Raw genomic sequence first — 13,709 nt, 5'->3', positions numbered from 1 at the left:
TTCACGACTCGCCACCAGCGGCCTACAGAATCACTCGCCGAATTTCTAAGAGAGCTCAATAATTTATCAAATGACTGTAACTATCAAGAGGTTACATAGGGAACTTGCTGTACGCGACGTTATTGTAGCGGGCCTCAGGTCTAATTATGTGCGCCAAAGACTGCTGGAAAAGGGGGCCCAAGACTTAGAAACAACTGCGGAAATTGCTACCACGATGGAGGTCTCTTTCCACAGCCTCACCTCGTTCCCCGCGGACCCCACGACCCAATCATGGGCCCCCGACCAGCAACTCCCCCAGGCCTGTGCCACGCGGCCGCCCAGCCACCATGCTGCCCAGCCAGCCACTATGCTGCTCCAGCCAGCCACTATGCTGCTCCAGCCTGCCACCATGCTGCCCCAGCCAGCCACCATGCTGCTCCAGCCAGCCACTATGCTGCTCCAGCCAGCCACTATGCTGCTCCAGCCTGCCATTTCTGCGGCCAGAATCAGCACCCGCGGCAGCACTGCCCGGCCCGCAATGCGACCCGCAGCAGCTGCGGGCGGAAAGGCCACTACGCGAGAGTGTGCCTCGCAAATAGGGCCACAGCTTCCAACTCCCCAGCGGCACGAAGTAATCACTCCCCACGCCCGCAGGCTCGCGGGGCCCGAAACGCTGCGGCCTATGACCAGACCCCGCCCCCTCCCGCCACGTGCGATCCATGGGGGCTGCCATCTTGGAAAACCTCCACAACGCGGCTGGCCACGTGTGATTCATGGGGGCCGCCATCTTGGACGGCATCTTCCTCGCCGCCCGCCACGTGCGATCCACGGGTCCGACCTGCATCTCCACACTCGGACAACTCATCGGAAGAGTACGACTACGAACTGAGAGGTCAGTCATCACGGGGCCACTCCAGCACAGCTGATCGAGCCGCCGACTACCCGCAACTCAGCGCAGTCACCCTGGACCAATCGCGCCCGAAGCATCTGCGAAACTGGATGGCGACGGTCCAAATCAACGGGTACAGCACGCCATGCCTCTTCGACTCCGGGGGTACTGAGAGCTTCATACACCCAGATCTGGTAAGACGCTGTTCGCTCCCCGTTTTCCCCGTGCGGCAAACTATCTGCCTCGCTTCAGGCTCCCACTCTGTCCAGATCCAGGGGTGCACCGCCGCGACACTCACAATCCGAGGCGCTAGCTATGCAAAATGTCAACTCTACGTTTTGCCCGAACTCTGCGCCCCACTCTTATTAGGCCTAGATTTTCAATGTAACCTTAAGAGCCTCACCCTCAGCTTCGGCGGGCCCCTGCCCCCACTCACTATCTGCAGCCTCGCTACGCTGCGAATCTCCCCCCCCTCCTCTCTTCGCCAATCTCACAAAGGACTGTAAACCCGTAGCCACTCGCAGCAGGCGATACAGCCTGCAGGATAGGGTATTTATCAGAGCAGAGGTCCGAAGGCTTCTCAGTGAGGGGATTATAGAGCCCAGCAATAGTCCCTGGAGAGCTCAGGTGGTGGTCGTTAAGACGGGGGAAAAATTCCGCATGGTTGTCGACTATAGTCAGACCATAAATAGATTTATGCTCCTCGACGCGTATCCCCTCCCCAGGATTGCAGATGTGGTAAATCAGATCACCCAGTACCGGCTCTTCTCCACGGTGGATCTGAAGTCTGCATACCACCAGCTCCCAATCCGCCCGGAGGACCGCCACTACACGGCATTCGAGGCCGATGGCCGCCTCTTCCATTTCCTCCGGGTCCCCTTCGGCGTCACTAATGGGGTCTCGGTATTCCAACGAGCAATGGACCGAATGGTGGACCAGTACGGGCTGCGGGCCACGTTTCCGTACTTGGACAATGTCACCATCTGCAGCTATGACCAGCAGGACCACGATGCCAACCTCCACCGTTTTCTCCAGACGGCACAGAAACTGAATCTCACGTACAACAAGGAGAAATGCGTTTTCCGCACAACCAGATTAGCCATCCTCGGCTATGTCGTGGAAAACGGAGTCCTGGGCCCCGACCCGGACCCCTCTTAGAACTCCCTCTCCCTCATTGCCCCAAGGCCCTCAAACGGTGCTTGGGCTTCTTCTCCTACTACGCCCAGTGGGTCCCTCAATATGCGGACAAAGCCCGTCCACTCTTTAAGGCCACACGATTTCCCCTGTCAGCTGAGGCACGACAGGCCTTCAACTACATCAAGGAGGACATCGCCAAAGCGGTCTTGCGGGCGGTGGATGAATCCACTCCATTCCAGGTTGGAGCGACACTTCAGAGGTAGCTCTAGCAGCCACACTAAATCAGGCAGGGAGACCAGTCGCATTCTTCTCCCGAACCCTCTCTGCTTCAGAACTCCGACACTCCTCAGTCGAGAAAGAAGCACAAGCCATTGTGGAGGCTATCCGTTACTGGAGGCACTACCTCGCAGGTAGGAGGTTTACCCTCATCACCGACCAAAGATCGGTTGCCTTTATGTTTGATAACTCGTAAAGGGGCAAAATAAAAATGATAAGATTCTTCGGTGGAGGATCGAACTCTCCACCTATAATTACGATATTAAGTATCGACCCGGGAAGCTCAACGAGCCTCCGGATGCCCTATCCCGCGGGACATGCGCCAGCGCGCAGATTGACCGACTGAAAGTCATCCACAACGGCCTCTGCCACCCGGGGGTCACCCGGCTCGCCCACTACATCAGAGTCCGAAACCTGCCTTTCTCCAACGAGGAGGTAAAAGCGGTCACCAGGGACTGCCCAATCTGTGCAGAGTGCAAAACGCACTTCTATAGACCAGACAGGCCCACCTGGTCAAGGCTTCTAGGCCCTTTGAACGTCTCGTGATTGATTTCAAAGGGCCACTCCCCTCAACTAACAAGAACGTTTACTTTCTAAACGTCGTAGATGAGTTCTCCCGTTTCCCATTTGCTATCCCGCGCCCCGACATGACCTCCCACACAGTCATTAGGGCCCTGCATAGCATCTTCACCCTGTTTGGTTTCCCCAGCTACGTACACAGCGACCGGGGTTCGTCCTTCATGAGCGACGAGCTGCGTCAGTACCTGCTCGACAAGGGCATTGCCTCGAGCAGGACTACCAGCTACAACCCCAGGGGGAACGGGCAGGTGGAGAGGGAGAACGCGACGGTCTGGAAGACCATCCTACTGACCCTCCGGTCTAGAAAGCTCCAAGTCTCCCAGTGGCAGGAAGTCCTTCCAGACACGCTCCACGCTATTAGGTCCCTTTTGTGCACAGCGACCAATCAGACCCCTCACGAGAGGCTCTTCATTTTTTCCAGGGGTACTACCACGGGTGTCTCACTTCCGGCGTGGCTGAGGACACCGGGCCCGGTACTCCTGAGGAAACACGTCAGGGCGCACAAAACCGACCCCCTTGTTGAGAAGGTGCACCTGCTCCACTCTAACCCCCAGTACGCCTTCGTCGAGTTCCCTGACGGCCGCCAGGACACAGTATCCCTCCGGGATCTGGCACCCGCCGGATCCAGCGCCCCCTCTACCCCCACAGAAGGTCCCCTCACCCTACACCCCATGCTGCCACCCCCTCACGCTCCTGAGCCCACGAGCTCGCTCCACCAGTCCCGCGCACCCGCGCCGGCCAGCCCCCAGCGCCCCCAGTCCCCGGTCGAACCAGGAGAGTATGAAGCTCGGACACAACCCTCCCTGGAGTCCGCCATCGTACCCCAGCACACAACACCCATCCAGCCACCGCAAGAGGCTGCAACCCCGGTGCTCCGCAGATCACAGCGGACAGTTCGACCACCGGACAGACTTACTTTGTAGACCACCACCCCCGCCAGACTTGATTTTTTTGCAGGGGGTGAATGTGGTGAATGTAACTTGGTAATTCACCCTGTATTTACCAATACGATTGTAAGCGCAGTAGCGTTATCCGACCACTAGGGGGAGCAGCTCTGGGAATGCTCAGGAGTTTGGACAGGGCTCCACCCTTGGCTCCGCCCATGACTCCTCCCCCTAGACTGCTGTATAAATAACCGTGTCCAGAGCCAGCCTGAGTTCATTGTGAGTTCAACGGGTAACAGGCTGGCTCTGAAGTAAGTAGATTAAAACCACTGTTCATATCTGAAAGCACGTGTCTCATGAATTGATGGTTCCATCAGCGGGGAAGTGGGTACGCATCGAGTTGCGTAAAGCGGTTTATGGTCTGGCTATAATCCACTACCATTCGTTGCTTTTCCCCGGAGTGGACTACCAATACTTGAGCCCTCCAAGGGCTGTTGTTGGCCTCTATGACCCCCTCTTTTAGTAGCCGCTGAACCTCTGACTTGATAAAAGTCATGTCTTGGGTACTGTACCGGCGACTCCTGGTGGTGACGGGCTTACAGTCGGGAGTGAGGTTCGCGAAGAGGGGGGTTGGTGCAACTTTGAGTGTCGCCAGGCTGCATACCGTGAGTGGGGGCAGGGGTCCGCCGAACTTCAGTGTCAGGCTCCGGTGGCTGCACTGAAAGTCCAGACCGAGCAGCAGGGGGGCGCAGAGGTCAGGGAGGATGTAGAGTTTAAAACGGGTGTATTCAGCGCCTTGAATTGCGAGGTCAGCGACACAATACCCCGTGACTTGAACCGAATGGGACCCAGAGGCGAGAGCGATAGTTTGGGAGGCGGGGTGGGTGCACAGAGAGCAGCGCCTTACCGTGTCTGGATGGATAAAGCTCTCCATGCTCCCGGAGTCGAATAGGCAGGGAGTGTCGTGGCCGTTGATTCGCACCCGCATCATTGAGTTCCACAGGTGCGTTGCCCGTGATTGATCGAGCGTGATCGCTCCTAGTTGCGGGTAGTCAGAGTCCTCGGTTAAGTCGGACTCACAAAATGGCCACCTGGAGTCACAAAATGGCCGCCACCGTCGGTCGCACGTGTCGGGGTTCGAAGATGGCCGCCGCCAAGATGGCCACTCCCATGACTCGCACAAGGTCGATGACGCGTCGGAAGTGGGCGTGTCCGGCCACCGCGCGGCCGCGTTGTGGTGCCTGTGAGGCCGGGAGCTTGATTTCTGCGCCTGGTGAGGATTTTGTTTGCGGCCTTTGGGCCCAGCCAGGCAGACTTTAGCGAAGTGCCCTTTCTTCCCACAGAGCTGGCCGTGCAACGCTGACGTGGGTGCTGGCCTTGCCTACAGAAATAGCAGGGGGAACCCCCGGAGTGAGCGGATCGGCGCGTGGCCCAGGCCTGTAGCGTGGCCGAGTCTAGAGGGGATCGAGAGGGGTTCGCAAGGTCCGCGGAGTATGTACGGAGGTTACGGTCGGCCGTTTCTAGGGAAGAGGCGAGCGTTACCGTGCATTCGAGAACCTTTTCCCCGTCTTCTAGGAGCCGCTGTCGGACCTGATACCGGACACAAAGGCATCGCGAATGGGCAAGTTCATGTGGGCTTCTGCCGTCACTGCTTTATGGTTGCAGTTCCTCGCGAGCGCAGTGAGTCTCTCCACGTACTCGTCCAGAGTTTCCCCGGAACGCTGGCTGCAGGTTGGGAGCAAATGGCTGGCGTGTACCTCATTAATCAGCTTCACGAAGCGTTTCTTCAGTATCTCGACCGCAGTTTCGTAGGTCGTAGCGTCCTCGATCACGGAGGAGAGTCGGTGGCCCACCCGGGCATGTAGTAATCTCAGCTTGCGAGCGCTGTCGACATCAGTTGCTGAGGAGTCAAGATAGTCCTCAAAGCAACGGAGCCAATATTTAAACATTTCTGGGGCCTCCGACGACCGAGCGTCCAGGTTGAGCTTCTCCGGCTTTAGAGCGCTGTCCATCTTGATGTGTCTGATGATTAAATTGAGATACCCTCAATTACGACACAGGAGAGAAGATCGGTAATTCAAAGGCTTTAATCATCAGAGAACTGAACAGCAGCCGAGAAGTGTGATCATCACACGCTGCCGAGTGAGCCGCATCTTATATACCGTTTCCTGGGGGCGAAGCCAGAGGCAGAGTCCCCCATGGTTCCAAGACCGGTCTTAAAGGGCCAATGTATTAAAGGTAAGGTAAAATTACAGCAGTTACTGATACCATTCATCACACTTCCCTGGATACGCAACTTCAACCAGCCCCAACAACCCTCCCTATCTCTGTAACCTCCTCCAGCCCATTGACCCTCTCTATCACTGTAACCTCCTCCAGCCCCATGACCCTCCCTATCTCTGTAACCTCTTCCAGCCCCATGACCCTAAACATCTCTGTAACCTCCTCCCGCCCCATGACCCTCCCTATCTCTGTAACCTCCTCCAGCCCCAACACCCCTCCCTATCACTGTAACCTCCTCCAGCCACATGACCCTACCTCATCTCTGTAACCTCCTCCAGTCCCTACACCCCTCGCGATCTCTGTAACCTCCTCCAGCTCCTTCACCCCTCCCTATCTCTGTAACCTCTTCCAGCCCCTACAACCCTCCCTATCTCTGTAAACTCCTCCAGCCCCATGACCCTCCCTGTCTCCGTAACCTCCTCCAGCCCCATGACCCTCCCTATCACTGTAACCTCCTCCAGCCCCATGACCCTCCCTAACTCTGTAACCACCCCCAGCTCCATGACCCTCCCTATCTCTGTAACCTCCTCCAGCCCTACACCCCTCCCTATCACTGTAACTTCCTCCAGCTCCATGACCCTCCCTATCTCTGTAACCTCCTCCAGCCCCATGACCCTCCCTATCATTGTAACCTCCTCCAGCCCCTACACCCTCCCTATCACTGTAACCTCCTCCAGCCCCATGACCCTCCCTATCACTGTAACCTCCTCCAGCCCCATGACCCTCCCTATCACTGTAACCTCCTCCAGTTCCAACACCCCTCCCTATCTCTGTATCCTCCTCCAGTTCCAACACCCCTCCCTACTTCTGTAACCTCCTCCAGCCCCAACATCCCCCCTATCTCTGTAACCTCCTCCAGCCCCTACACGCCTCCCTATCTCTGTAACCTCCTCCAGCCCCATGACCCTGCCTTATCTCTGTAACCTCCTCCAGCCCCATGACCCTCCCTATCACTGTAACCTCCTCCAACCCCATGACCCTGCATTATCTCTGTAACCTCCTCCAGCCCCCCACAAATCCACCCCTATCTCTGTAGCATACTCCAGCTCCCATAGCGCTTCACAGCACTGCAACCTCCTCCAGGCCTGAAAACCCTGCCTATCTTTGTAACTCCCTCCAGCCCCTTACATCCCTCCCTATCACTATAACGTCCCCCAGCCCTACACACCTTCCTATCTTTGGTATCTTCTCCATCCCTGCCAACTCTCCCTATCTCAACAGCCTCCTCCATACCCGACAATCCTCCTGATCCTTGTAACATTCTTCAGCCCCTACACCCCTTCCTATCCCTGCAACCTCCCCAGCCCTTTCCTCTCTCTGCAACCTCCAGCAGCCCCTTCATCCCATCCCTGTCTCTGTACCCTCTTCCAGCCCTACTACCTTCCCTATTCCTGTCAGCTCCACCACCGACGCACAGTGGCAGTCGTGTGTACCATTGATGCACAATCAATGGACACGAAACGTAGATAATGTCCGAACGATAGGCTTTAATATAAAAGAAGTGGACCTGGCAGCAGACGTACAGAAGAACAGCAGACTGCCGGGGAACACGGGTTCTTATACCCCGCCTCATAGGCGGAGCTACCTACCTCTCAACCAATCGGCTGAGAGGCACATGACATACCTGGGTCAATGGGCAGCGAGTCCTCTGCACCAATGGCAGCTCAAACTTCCAGGTACCTTAATACCTCCAGTCATACTATCACATTCACCCCGTTGAAAAAGGAACCGGGGTGGGGGGGGTGGTGTACGGGGAACGCGGACATGGCGGGGGGGGGGGGGGTGCGTGTCCCGTGAGTACGTGAGAGACCGGTAGTATGACTAGAGATGTTAGGTCACACCATTGCATTGATGGCTGTCCACTGGTCCGCAATTATGTACAAAATACAGAACAAAACTATGTACAGTGTGGAAAAATGGGAGTGGAGAAAAAAAATGGAGAACAGACAAAAAAAAACAAGAGTCCATCAGCAGGTCACATGGATTCGATCAGCTGATCGGGTGCCTTGGACGTCCTGTTTGACCTGCGTAGCTGTGCCGGCGATGTTGGAGCGGTGGTTGTCCGTGACTCTGGGAGCGATGATCCTGATCTTGCGTCCATACCCCGAGTTGGAGCTAGCGGGGGCCAGGCCGGGGGAGGGTCGTCCTGTCCGCTGGGCCGCGTGTGTGTAGGTGTCGGTGGGGCCAGGAGGGGGCGCCTGCTGGGGACAGTTGGGGTTGGGGGGGGTTTGTGGGTGCTGGCGCCGGGGGGGAGGGGGGGGGGAGGTGGCATCTGGCGAGTGTCAGGTCCCGTAGGGAGCCCGTGCCCTGTCGCCCGTCGGGATCTCCACATACGTGTACTGCGGGTTTGCGTGGAGTAGCTGGACTCTTTCGACCAACGGGTCCGACTTGTGCACCCGCACGTGTTTCTGGAGCAGGATGGGCCCAGGGGTAACCAGCCAGGTCGGGAGCGGGGTCCCTGAGGAAGGCTTCCTGGGAAAAACTAGAAGGAGTTTGTGAGGCGTTTGGTTAGTGGAGGCACAGAGGAGTGACCGGATAGAATGGAGGGCATCTGGGAGGACCTCTTGCCAGTGGGAGTCTGGGAGATTTCTGGACCGTAGGGCCAGCAGGACAGTCTTCCAGACTGTACCGTTCTCCCTCTCGACCTGTCCGTTACCCCGGGGGTTGTAACTGGTCGTCCTGCTGGAGGCGATGCCCCTGCTGAGCAGGAATTGACGCAGTTCGTCACTCATAAAGGAGGACCCCCGATCACTATGAATGTAAGCGGGGAATCCGAACAGGGAGAAAATGGTGTGGAGGGCTTTAATGATGGTGGTTGTGGTCATGTTGGGGCAGGGGATGGCGAAAGGGAAACGGGAGTACTCGTCAATCACGTTGTGGAAGTACGTGTTGCAGTTGTTGGAGGGGAGGGGACCTTTGAAGTCCATGCTGAGACCTTCAAAGGGGCGGGAAGCCTTTATAAAATGCCCTTGTTCGGTGCGGTAGAAATGCGGTTTGCACTCCGCGCAGATGTGGCATTCCCTGGTCACTGTCCTGACCTCCTCGATGGAGTAGGGCAGGCTGCGGGTCTTTATAAAGTGGAAAAAGCGGGTGCCCCCGGGTGGCAGAGGTCCGCGTGGAGGGTTCGGAGGCGGTCCACTTGTGCGTTGGCATAGGTGCCGCAGGACAGGGCATCGGGAGGCTCGTTTAGCTTCCCAGGACAATACAAGGTGTCGTAGTTGTAGGTGGACAGTTCGATCCTCCACCGCAAGATCTTGTCGTTCTTTATCTTGCCCCTCTGTGCGCTGTCGAACATGAAGGCCACTGACCGTTGGTCTGTTAGGAGGGTGAACCTCCTGCAGGCCAGATAGTGCCTCCAATGTCGCACAGCTTCTACTATGGCCTGTGCTTCCTTCTCGACCGAGGAGTGGCGGATTTCGGAAGCGTGCAGGATACGGGAGAAAAAGGCCACGGGTCTGCCCGCTTGGTTGAGGGTGGCTGCCAGAGCTACATCGGACGCGTCGCTCTCGACCTGGAAGGGGAGGGACTCATCGATAGTATGCATCGTGGCCATTGCGATATCCGCTTTGATGTGGCTAAAGGTCTGGCGGGCCTCCATCGACAGAGGAAATGTGGCTGATTGGATGAGGGGACGGGCTTTGTCGGCGTAATTGGGGACCCACTGGGCGTAATATGAAAAGAAGCCCAAACAGCGCTTGAGGGTTTTGAGGGAGTTGGGAAGGGGGAGCTCCATCAGGGGGCGCATGCGTTCGGGATCGGGGCCTATCACTCCGTTACGCACTACGTAGCCGAGGATGGCTAGACGGTCGGTGCTAAACACGCATTTGTCCTTGTTGTAGGTCAGGTTCAGGAGCTTTGCGGTTGGGAGGAATTTTCGGAGGTTGGTGTCGTGGTCCTGCTGATCGTGGTCACAGATGGTGACATTATCAAGATACGGGAAGGCTGCCTGTAAACCGTATTGGTCGACCATTCGGTCCATCACCCGTTGGAAGACCGAGATCCCGTTTGTGACACCGAAGGGAACCCTTAAAAAGTGGTAGAGTCGCCCATCCACTTCGAACGCAGTGTACTTTCGGTCACTCGCGCAGATGGGAAGCTGGTCCACCGTGGGGAAGACCTTGTACTGCGCGATCCTGTTGACCAGGTCGGAGATACGGGGGAGAGGGTACGCGTCCAGCTGCGTAAACCTGTTGATGATCTGACTGTAGTCTATGACCATCCTATTTTCTCCCCGGTCTTTACCACCAGCACTTGTGCTCGCCAAGGGCTGTTGCTAGCCTCGATAACCCCTTCCTTCAGAAGCCGTTGGACTTTGGACCTGATGAAGGTCCGGTCCTGGGCACTGTACCGTCTGCTCCTGGTGGCGACGGGTTTGCAATCTGGGGTGAGGTTTGCAAACAAGGATGGGGGATCGACCTTGAGGGTCGCGAGACTGCAGACAGAACGGGGGGGGGGGGGGGGGGGGGGGGGCATAGGGCCGCCGAATTTGAATGTTAAGCTCTGGAGGTTGCACTGGAAATCTAACCCCAGGAGTGCTGCCACACAGAGGTGGGGAAGGACGAAGAGCTTGTAATTTTTAAACTCCCTCCCCTGGACTGTGAGGTCCGCTATGCAGCACCCCGTGATCTGTACCGAGTGAGATCCGGAGGCCAGAGCGATTTTTTGTTTGACTGGATAAACAGGAAGAGCGCAGTGTCTTACCGTGGCGGGGCGGACAAAACTCTCTGTGCTCCCGGAGTCCAGCAGGCAGCTTGTCTCGTGGCCGTTGAGGAGGATCTTTGTGGTTGCTGTGGATAGGGTGCGAGGCCGCGACTGGTCCAATGTGACTGAGGCGAGTCGTGGCAGAAACTCCGAGTCGTCATCCGGCAGAGAGTAGTCACCTGCGGGGTCCTCGGTCCAAGATGGTGCCACCCGTCGGCTTAACATGGTGGGGGGTGGACAAAATAGCGGCGCCCGGGGATCGCACGTGGAGTCGGGGGCCAAAATGGCGGCGCCCGGGGATCGCACGTGGAGTCGGGGGCCAAAATGGCGGCGCCCGGGGATCGCACGTGGCGGTGGGGGGTGGGGGCAGCGAGATCCGCGGGCCACACGGGACCCCTGAGTGCCGGGGGGAGGACCTGCGACCGCTTTTGATTGACAGACGGCCGCAAAGTGGCCCTTCTTGCCGCAGCCTTTACAGATTGCGGAGCGGGCCGGGCAGCGCTGGCGGGGGTGCTTTGCCTGGCCAGAAAAATAGCAGCGGGGACCCGTGGGTTTTTCGGGGCGCCCTGCGGCGCAGACCTGGGAGGGGTCCGCGTCCGTAGGGGTGAGGGAGGTTGTGTCCATCGCTGCCCAGGGGGCCGCCGCGCGGTCGGGGGCGAACGCGCGGGCTTTACGATTAGCGACGTCTAGGGAGGAGGCGAGGGCCCGTGCCTCCGTAAGGCTTAAAGTCTCTCTCTCCAACAGTCTTTGGCGGATCTGCGAGGACTGCATACCTGCAACGAAAGCGTCTCTGATTCGGTATGCTCGGCAGCAGAAACCTCGGGGCAGCCGCAGTTCCTCCCCAGCACGAGGAGGGTCCGGTAAAATTCATCCAGAGACTCACCAGGAAGTTGCTGCCTCGTGGCCAGTAAGTGCCGAGCGTAGACTTGGTTCACCGGCCGTATGAAATGTCCTTTGAGCAAGTCCATGGCCGTGTCGTAGTCTGTCGTGTCCTCTATGAGTGTGTCCACGGCGGTGCCGACGCACGAGTGGAGGATGTGCAATTTCTGTTCCCTCGTCGGGACATTTACCGCTGTGCTCAGGTAACTATTGAAGCAAGCCAGCCGATGCTTAAATGCTGCTGTTGCATTTGCTGCGTGAGGGCTGAGTCAAAGACACTCCGGCTCGATGCAAAGCTCCATCCTTTAAAATCTTGTGTATTAAATTGATGCACAATCAATGGACATGAAACGTAGATAAAGTCCAAACGATAGGCTTTAATACACAAGAAGTAGACCCGGCAGCAGACGTACAGAAGAATGGCAGACTGCTGGGGACCACGGGTTCTTATACTCAGCTTCGTAGGTGGAGCTACCTACCTCTCAGCCAATCGGCTGAGAGGCACATGACATACCTGGGCCAATGGGCAGCGAGTCCTCTGCATCAATGGCAGCTCACACTTCCAAGTACCATAATACCCCTAGTCATACTACCACAACCATTTACAAGACACATGGCAGCCACTCACCAAGGCTCCCTTGCTAGCACCTTCCCAACCCACCACATCTATCGTCTAGAAGGACAAGGGTGCGGGTTGGGGGGCAACATACACATGGGGAATGCCCACCGCCTGCAAGTTCCCCTCCGAGCCCCACACACACCAGCCCGACTGGGAAACATATCGGCCATTCCTTCACTGTCGCCAGACTGAATTCCTGGATTTCACACCACACCACACGGGGACTGCAGTGGGTTCAAGATGAGATGGAGGCCTACCCACCACTTTCACAAGGAGCAATTAGGGATGAACAATAAACGCCGCAAATCCCGTGAAAGAATTCTCGAGAGATGTGGACCATCGTGACAAGCAAGCTACTGTGCAACAGGTAAAAAACTCTATAAACAACGCTGCCACAATGTTCAATACTTTATTAAACATTCAAAAGCATTAATTCTTGAGGCCCACACTCGCACATTAAGCTACATTTGATTCCCCTCCAGGTCGGGGATCCATGCTGATCGAAGCGGATTATCTGTTGCATCATTCCCGTTGTGCACGGGAACTAAAGAGAGAGCGGGAGCCTTAGAGCACAAAGCGCAAGGCGAGGGCGGAATCCACAAAGGCTGCTTTGCATGGCTTGAAAGAAACTCGGAAACCTGAGCCAGACGCTGCGGAGACTCATCAGGGGCGACAAACCTCACGAGGAAATGAGTTAAACATCCCAGGAAGATGTCAAACGCACTGTGGGGAAATGGGACGGCGTGATGAGGAGGGTGGGGGGGGGGGGGGGGGTGGCGTCGGTCTAGATCGGAGCTCGGGCACGAAACGTGGAGTGGGGATGCCCGGGGTTGCCTGCTCGTGTAGCGCGGATGGGCCGGGTAAGGGGGGGATGTACCACATAGTGGGGATGGGCAGGGTAAGGGGGGGGGATGTGCCACATAGTGGGGATGGGCCGGGTAAGGGGGGGATGTACCACATAGTGGGGATGGGCCGGGTAAGGGGGGGATGTACCACATAGTGGGGATGGGCAGGGTAAGGGGGGATGTGCCACATAGTGGGGATGGGCCGGGTAAGGGGGGGATGTACCACATAGTGGGGATGGGCAGGGTAAGGGGGGGATGTGCCACATAGTGGGGATGGGCAGGGTAAGGGGGGATGTACCACATAGTGGGGATGGGCAGGGTAAGGGGGGATGTACCACATAGTGGGGATGGGCAGGGCAAGGGGGGATGTACCACATATTGGGGATGGGCCGGGTAAGGGGGGATGGGCCACATAGTGCGGATGGGCAGGGTAAGGGGGGGCGTGCCACATAGTGTGGATGGGCCGGGTAAAGGGGGATGTGCCACATAGTGGGGATGGGCAGGGTAAGGGGGGATGTACCACATAGTGGGGATGGGCCGGGTAAGGGGGGATGTGCCACATATTGGGGATGGGCCGGGTAAGGGGGGGATGTGCCACATAGTGGGGATAGGCCGGGTAAGGGGGGATGTACCACATA

Source organism: Scyliorhinus canicula, chromosome 16 (assembly GCF_902713615.1).
Source record: "Scyliorhinus canicula chromosome 16, sScyCan1.1, whole genome shotgun sequence".
Taxonomy (NCBI): Eukaryota; Metazoa; Chordata; class Chondrichthyes; order Carcharhiniformes; family Scyliorhinidae; genus Scyliorhinus; species Scyliorhinus canicula.
This window is presented reverse-complemented; position numbering follows the sequence as displayed.